The sequence below is a fragment of the Nipponia nippon genome, unplaced genomic scaffold, assembly GCF_047370975.1.
Source record: "Nipponia nippon isolate SJK-2023a ecotype South Korea unplaced genomic scaffold, ASM4737097v1 scaffold_8, whole genome shotgun sequence".
Classification (NCBI taxonomy): Eukaryota; Metazoa; Chordata; class Aves; order Pelecaniformes; family Threskiornithidae; genus Nipponia; species Nipponia nippon.
In genome coordinates this window covers 10,294,904-10,302,391 of record NW_028262402.1, presented here as the reverse complement: position 1 = coordinate 10,302,391, position 7,488 = coordinate 10,294,904, and the positions used below count along the sequence as shown (strand labels likewise).

The 7,488-nt window shown below is 33.7% G+C and overlaps 1 long non-coding RNA gene across 1 annotated transcript; it reads left to right on the top strand.

Annotated features, from left to right (window-relative positions):
- The first annotated feature begins 1,600 nt into the window (after positions 1 to 1,600).
- Positions 1,601 to 5,784, top strand: LOC148050446 (uncharacterized). The gene is made up of 4 exons (XR_015701121.1): positions 1,601 to 1,724; positions 1,984 to 2,251; positions 3,849 to 3,936; positions 5,296 to 5,784. It is a non-coding gene; the product is annotated as an uncharacterized LOC148050446 (long non-coding RNA).
- Positions 5,785 to 7,488: the final 1,704 nt, after the last annotated feature.

The window sequence follows — 7,488 nt, the reverse complement described above, 5'->3', positions numbered from 1 at the left end:
TGTATAGGTCAATTAATGTATTGCAAGACTTATGCAGCTATGACAAACTTACAAAGTATCTTGACAGAACATTACAAAAAAGCTTACTATTTCCACAGTAGAAAATAAAAAACTGTTTTGGAGTGCAGGGATGGGTTTAGTGTATGTGTGAGACAGTAAAAGCATTATGGATGTTTTAGAGTTTTCTTTTTTTTAACCTCTAGGAACCAAAAAATTCAATTTTTATCTTCTTTTTTTTTTTTTTCATTTGATGTCAATTATATTGGGCTTGTGCATGTGCATTTGAAGGTGATGAGGTGTTTGATAGGCTTTGAAGATTTTTCTATTTTGCTTTCTGACTTCAAGCAGTTCTATTACATTACGCATACTTTTTTTTTTCATCTTCCAGCTCAATATATTCTGTATATATTGAAAGATAGTGGGGTGTTTTGCATTTAAGCACAAGCTTTGGCTTTCTCAAATGTTTAAGGTTTATTTAGTCCTGCTTCAGTTTATTACATTTTAATGTTTCATCAGTCTGGTTTATCTGAAATGTTGATAAATTTTAGAGATTTTCCATTTTCTGAATTTAAATGTTTCCTCTTATTCTGTGTTATTGGAAAGTTCTACAGGTATTGGGGAGTGGTAAAACTTGGTGATGTTGTAGCTTTCATGAATTGTAGCATACTACTCATCACAGCCTTCTCAAACTGCTGTCATGCTGAATGTATTTATCTATCTCAAATGAAGACTGAGAGAAAAATACAGGGCAAGAACAGATAATGAATTTATTCTCCACATGTTTGGAATTTCACACTTCTGAGCATCAGATTTTGGAAATTAATAAGTGACTGTCCAGAGCTTCAAGGCAGAAAGTTGCCACCAGTGTTGGATGGTCTCCAAAGAAATCTGAAAGTTGTTTTCATGACTGAATGTATTGTAGAAAATGTAAAACCATAAGGGCTTTTTACATAACAATATTAAGCTAAAATTACAAATCGACAGCTAATAATGAGCTCAGTATGAGCAGGTGAAGAAATGGAGCTTTACCGCTGACACTGAAAACAGTTTTTATCAGTGTTTCTGTACACAGCAAGGAGAAACTTTGGAGAAAGTGGAGGCTGGAAACTGAGAATTGTGTGATAGCTATCATTATCCATATTTCAATAAGTGACTAGTGAAAAATACAAATGCTTAATAAAACTGTCTAATTAAATATTTATGGGCTAGATTTGCTAAAGTAATATTTTTGAATTATCAGCAGAAAAGTAACTCAGCAAGAGATATGTTAGTGCACCAGCATGAAAATAAAAAATGAAATAAAAAAGTTATAGACTATTTTTGAAAGAGGATGTTAAACTACAATCTCTAAAATCAAATTCATTGAGAGTAATAACCCCTTGGTTATATCCATTGTGCTGTTTCTACAATTTTTTCTTAAAGGGTAAAACCTGGGAAGTGGTTGAGGTAAGTTCTTCAGAAGAGCAAGGCCAGTGAAGAGAGCTTCTTTAGCAGCCCCCTCCCCAAAGTTCTGAGAGCCTTGGTTTTGTTTCTAAAAATGCTTCTGAGCATCTCATCCTTCTTTCTGATTTTTCAGCTTTCGCTGTGTTACTGCCCTATTAAACACTCCATGGCATAGTTCATTATTCAAATAGAATCTGTTTTTATTAACTCCTGAAGCATCAATAGTGAAAGAATGGAATGATCCATCTTCCAGTGATACCAGAAGGAGAGGATTGCTTCTGGTATGTATACACTATTTTCCAATGATTTTCCCTCAAGTGCTGAGATCCTAAGGAAGCTCAAACCATTTATTAATTTCCTAAGATGAATCAATGGTGAAATTATAAAATTGGTTGTTTTCCTGAAGAGTTAAGGAAGAAAAATTCGAAATTAACTGTACAGAAAATAATCATTGGACTATTATAACAGACTACAATTATTTTTTTTTTCTAGACAGTATATTCATATTCTGTTTCCTCTGTTTTGTTCTTGATTGTTCAGGAACTTCTGTAGAGAGACAGTAAGTGGACTAAAGCATAGAATAATTAAAAAGCTCAATTTGGGAAGGACAAACGTGTCAACAGATTTCTGCTCATTCACTGAAATTCTGTCAGAGGTCTCAAAAAATCCATCGAAGAATGATGTTAAATTCCAGTCTGAGAAATCTCCTGCACAGTTAAACTTAACTTGTGCCTTTGGAATCTCAACTGAATCACAAGGAGACAGTGGAAAAAGAGCGGGTATGTCATTGGAAGGCTCAGAAGTGGAGGTGGGTCAAAACTTAAACTTTCTGAACTTTAAGAAAAGCAGAATAGGAAAATTTCGTTTGTCTTTGTTTCTAAACAAGCAGCTGGGGAAGAGGTAAAACATAAGGAAAACCAACAAAATTCTAGACTAGGTATGCTGAATACAGTCCATAAAATATGATGTATACCTATGGTCCCCAGAGACAGCATAAGAATACATGCCAGTTCCCCTTGTTCATCTCCAGAGCAAACTGCCATGCAGGCCTGCTTTTAGTTTCTTTCTGTGGAGCACATGGTTGTCAGACTACCTTCTTTTTGAAAAAAATGGATTTCTGATAACATAGTTTCTGTCTTCTATACCATGGTATCATGTACCATCTCTCATGCAAGCTTGGGTTGTTTCATATGTTATGACAGGTAACTACATTGCCATGACATAGCAAAATTGTTTAGGATTTAAAAAGAAAATTGTTGATAATTTCTAAAAATGATCTGATCATTATGAACATCACATTATAAAGCAGTATGACAGATCTGTTATTAGCTGCCTCTTAAAAGAGCTGGCATGATTTTGTAGAGTACCACTTTTTCTCTAACAGTTCATTGCCCATTCTTTGTGGATGATAAAACTGAAAGAAAAAGAAAATTCAAATAACTTTTCTTTCATGTTATTTCACAAAAGCTTTTTAAAAACTGATTGTAATGGATTCCACCTTAAAGTTATGTCAGAAAAAAAAAGAAATTTGGCTTCATTAATACTTATACAAAAAATACAGTGAAATCAGAGCTCATGAATTACTTATAAAGGCAAGCTTTAAATCAATAAATTGCCTGTAATGCATACAGAAGCATTTTCTCCAAGTCTATAATATGCTGACATCATGAGTTTTTTTGTGAATGAGAGCTGTGCAAGACTATTAGTCTGAAATTACAAAATTACTTATCCTCAGGGTTTATTTAAAAATGTCATTTAAATCTTTGCATTTGGTTGAGAATAAAAAAGACATTATGAAATGCAGACAGATGTCCATACCAAGAAACTAAGAAAACGTTGCAGAATGTGGTTCATAACACAAGTACCCCTGGAGATTCCAATTATTACTAGGTTAAAAATAATTTATGCAAAATATTCAATGCTAAGTAAAACTTGCAAAATGAGAAAGAGGCTAAATGCTAATTTGAATGCTTAGTGTACTAAAATTAAATTGTAAATTGAGGACTATCCATCATCCATCTACCAGAGCAATAAGTAGTCTTTGCATACAAACCCATTTGCAAATAAAGAAAGTTGGCTTAATGTACTGAGTCTATCTCCTTTAAGAAAAAAAAGAAAGAAGGCCAGTACTTGAAATTTAGTTTCTTTGTGGCTAGACAGCTGCTTTAATAATATTGTGGGCCAAGGAAAGTTTACAGTTTCTGAATTAGTCAATATTTCTGCACCTAAACAGGCACCTTTATGCTGTTATATTTGTGGATGAGCGTTAAATACTGAAACAGTCAAAGTTAATAAACGAGAACAACAGTATTCTTAGTGTAAACTTTGAGCAAGAGTTGTCATGTTGGCAAAACAGATGATCTTAGTTGGATCTGTAACTATTCCCTTCTGTTTTATTACAACAGGAGAATTTGAGGAAGCTGGGTAACTTCAGAAGCATCTGAGAGAAGGATTCTTGGATGTGCTCATAGATGGAACAGAGGGCCAGAACAGGTAAATGTTGAATCATTGCCACCCAGATTTTTGCCATGTAGTCCTCACTGTGTTGCTTTCCTTGACCACAGTTTATCTGCACTTCACTTGAATGATAAATGTTATTAACATATCCCATGTTGTCTTTAGCAGCTTGGTGAGTCATGGTAAATAAGCAATGAATCTTCCATGCAATAGTTTGTGAAAATGTTCCTTTATATGTGCTTTTGTAGTGTTAATTTTGGAAATTTTCATTATTAATTGTTCTATTAAGTACTGCAAGCAATAACAGAAATTAGTTAAATATTGAATTGGACATTAGTATCAGTAAGTAAGAAGTAGTAAGAACTGTACTCCAGCAGAACCAAACAAAAAGCTATGCAACATTCAGGGAAGGACCTGTCTACATTAGAGAATTTGCAGAAGGGCAGCTGAGAAAATCAAATCCCACTAATTATGTGGATGCAATTTGCTCTTTTATTCCATTGGATATGCAGAGTAATCGTCTTCACAAAACCAAAACGGACAAAATTGGATCCAGCACATTGCAGTTGAACAGTAATCCTTTCCTGGTAAATAATTCTGCGCATTTTCAGGAATGTGTTTTTAGTTCCATTTAAAGAAACATCTCAGTCACCAGTATGCAAATTTCTCCAATGTAGGCAGGACCAGAAATAAATTGTGTTTATTTCCATATATATTTAACATAATAATTGGAACAATAGAATTCAGAGCAAGAACTTTCATAGAGAAAAAGGCAACTCTCAGAAAGGCTAAAAGCTCATTGATCAAATGGAATGAGTAATAAATCTAGAAAATAACCAACTGTGTAGGCTCTATTATCTTATATGTTGCAGTTGTCAAAGTCATCGTGAAACAATTACCAATGGGATGCAGCAATATTTTGCAGCATTATTATTCACTTCCCACTTCAGAATGCTGCATTTAGCTGCTCACACATTAACTCACAGCTGGCTTGCAGGAGCTGTGCAAGTTTTTAATTTAAAATAAATGAGTTAATAAAAAGTTTGACCACACAATGAACAAAACAAAAAAAACCTATAAATGAATGTCACTACCTGCCACAAGCTGAGCACATCATAAGGAAGTGGAGTTATGTGATGATGTTTTTAAACTGTTCCATACATTACACAAACAAGACACAGAGTTCAGATTTTCCAGTAAGCTTGACTAGTATATCTTACTTAAAAAAAATTATAAGGCTTTTATTATTTGTTTTGTGCTGAAGTCTATTCTTTTGGGTTTCTAAAACAACCAAGTTGAGTGATTTTAAATTCTAAGAAAAATACAGGCTTGAGAAAGGAAATCAGGAATAGAAAATTTACAGGTTGATTAAATGAACTAATTCTAAATTCACAGTAAGAAGACGACAGGCTTGAAGAGGATCATAATTGTGGACAAGTAAGAGCTGTACACATTTGACCTGGAATACAGGGGAGTATAAGTTACAGCATCAAAGTGATTACATGAAGACCTTTTAAACAAGAGGAGCAAGCTGGGAAAACTTGATAAATGTTAATTTGTAAAAGTTACACAAAAGTGAACAAGAGACGATGTATTTCAAAAATTAACACATTCTTGTGAACTTTACATTGTTCCCTGTGACAATAATGAACATTAGTTAAAAATTTCTAGCTGTTGAACTTTTAAAAAATTCTACTATAGAGCCTGAGAAAAAAAGAACAGAACTATATAGGACATTCAGAGTTTTGCTACCCAGATAAATGATTCTGCTTTACTTTCTGGTATGTCCTCTTAACCACATATGAGCAAATCCCCCAGAATACACACAAGGCTTTTGATTTGTTTCTGAGGATCTTTTTCCCCACATAGCATTTAGTAGGAATAAGTAGAGAAACTATTTTGCTGCATTTTTCCCAATTTTCTTTAACATGAAAAAGATATCTTTTATCATTTTTGTCTAGCAGAAGTAAGAATATGTGTGGATGAGTGTTTTTAGTCGCAATAAATGTCATAAGCTGTAAATCTTGTCAAAGGAGCTAAACATCAGAGAGTCACCTCTTTCTCACATGTCAATGATAGTAATGTTACTATGAGCTTGGGCTGCTAGAGCTCCAAAGTCTTGTCTTTTCTTTTGCTTGATTCAGGATTTCCTGGACAAGAGTTTAAGAACAGTTGTCCTTAAGGCGCTACTGCTCTATTATGGCTTGAAGTGCAAAAGATGTGAATATTGGGATTAAACTGTTTGGTAACTTTTAAAATGCTTGTTTTCTGTCTTCTCATTGTTCCTTAATGGACAGGTTAATGAGACATAGCTCAGAAGTATTTAAAATGTTCTCATTTTACCTCTTTTGCAAACTATTTATATAACTAACAACAGCAACCACAACAAAATTACAGGAAGCATGGAGACAGGGATAGAGAAATTAGTTCTTGTTAGTCCCTGTGCTATATCTACTGTGGTTGTTAACAGCTAGTGCAATTACTGAATTGGCAAATCAGTTACATGTTGCTGATGTGTTATATAGCTATTATACAAAGAAAGTCACAGAATAAATTATTTTTAAATAGTACATGTAAGGATTTAAATAGGAAAAGTAGATGCTTAGGTTGGTATAAGTAATTGAAGCATGTTTCTAAGTGCTAACAAAAGTAAACTTATATTTTGAGATATAAAAGGCTTTTTTCTTCCCAGAAAGAAGATAAAGAGTTTTACTTTGAACACAGAGCTAGTTGTCACCTACTAATACTGTTGGGTATATTTTTCAGTCACTTTGGCAATAGTGGTTGACTAAAGTTGCAAATCACTGCAGAATCAGGCACTTATGGAAAAACTCTTGAATCGTTCCCTGTCCATCCCATACAAAATAGAACTCTACTTCTCTGTTAAAAATGGAAAAATCCTAGCTTGATAGTGTTTTAATTTTAATCATGTCAAACATGACTCGTTAGAAGCTATGAAAACCCCAAAAGTTCCTTATTTTTCTTGTAGATTTCAGCATAATGTCTTACCAGACTATTCATCACATGAAAACAAACGCATCCTGTTGGCTTGAAATGTACCTACACCATTAATCCTTATTCTTAACTCTTCTAATTTAAGTATATATCTTTAATTTTAAAAGACTTTTCTAATCATTTTTAAAGGTGAGATTTAGACTACAATACAAAATGAAATTTGATCTATGAAATCCCTTCTGTGTAGTGCCTTACCATATGCTAAATAAAATAAAAGCAGGGCTATGATAAGCAAGATCAGTTTCCAGTAATCTAACCTTGGTGATGATTAAGACCATTAAGAGGCAATTAATGCACAACTAAAATTGAATTTATTTTGGATATGGTCAGAAGAGATTTCATAAGCTAGCACTGTTAAAATGTAGGAAGCTCTTTGCAGTCACTGGCTTTCTTGCTTCTCCCTTTCTCAGACTGCATATCCCTCCAGAGCAAACAGGCAGCCTTTTTCCCCCATCCAGGCCTGACTCTGGTGGGATTGTGCATGATTGCCACAGAAAAAAAAAAAAAAAAAGAAATACCTTTGGAATTTTACTTGATAACAGCATTGCAAGAGTTGAAGTCCATTCTATGTCC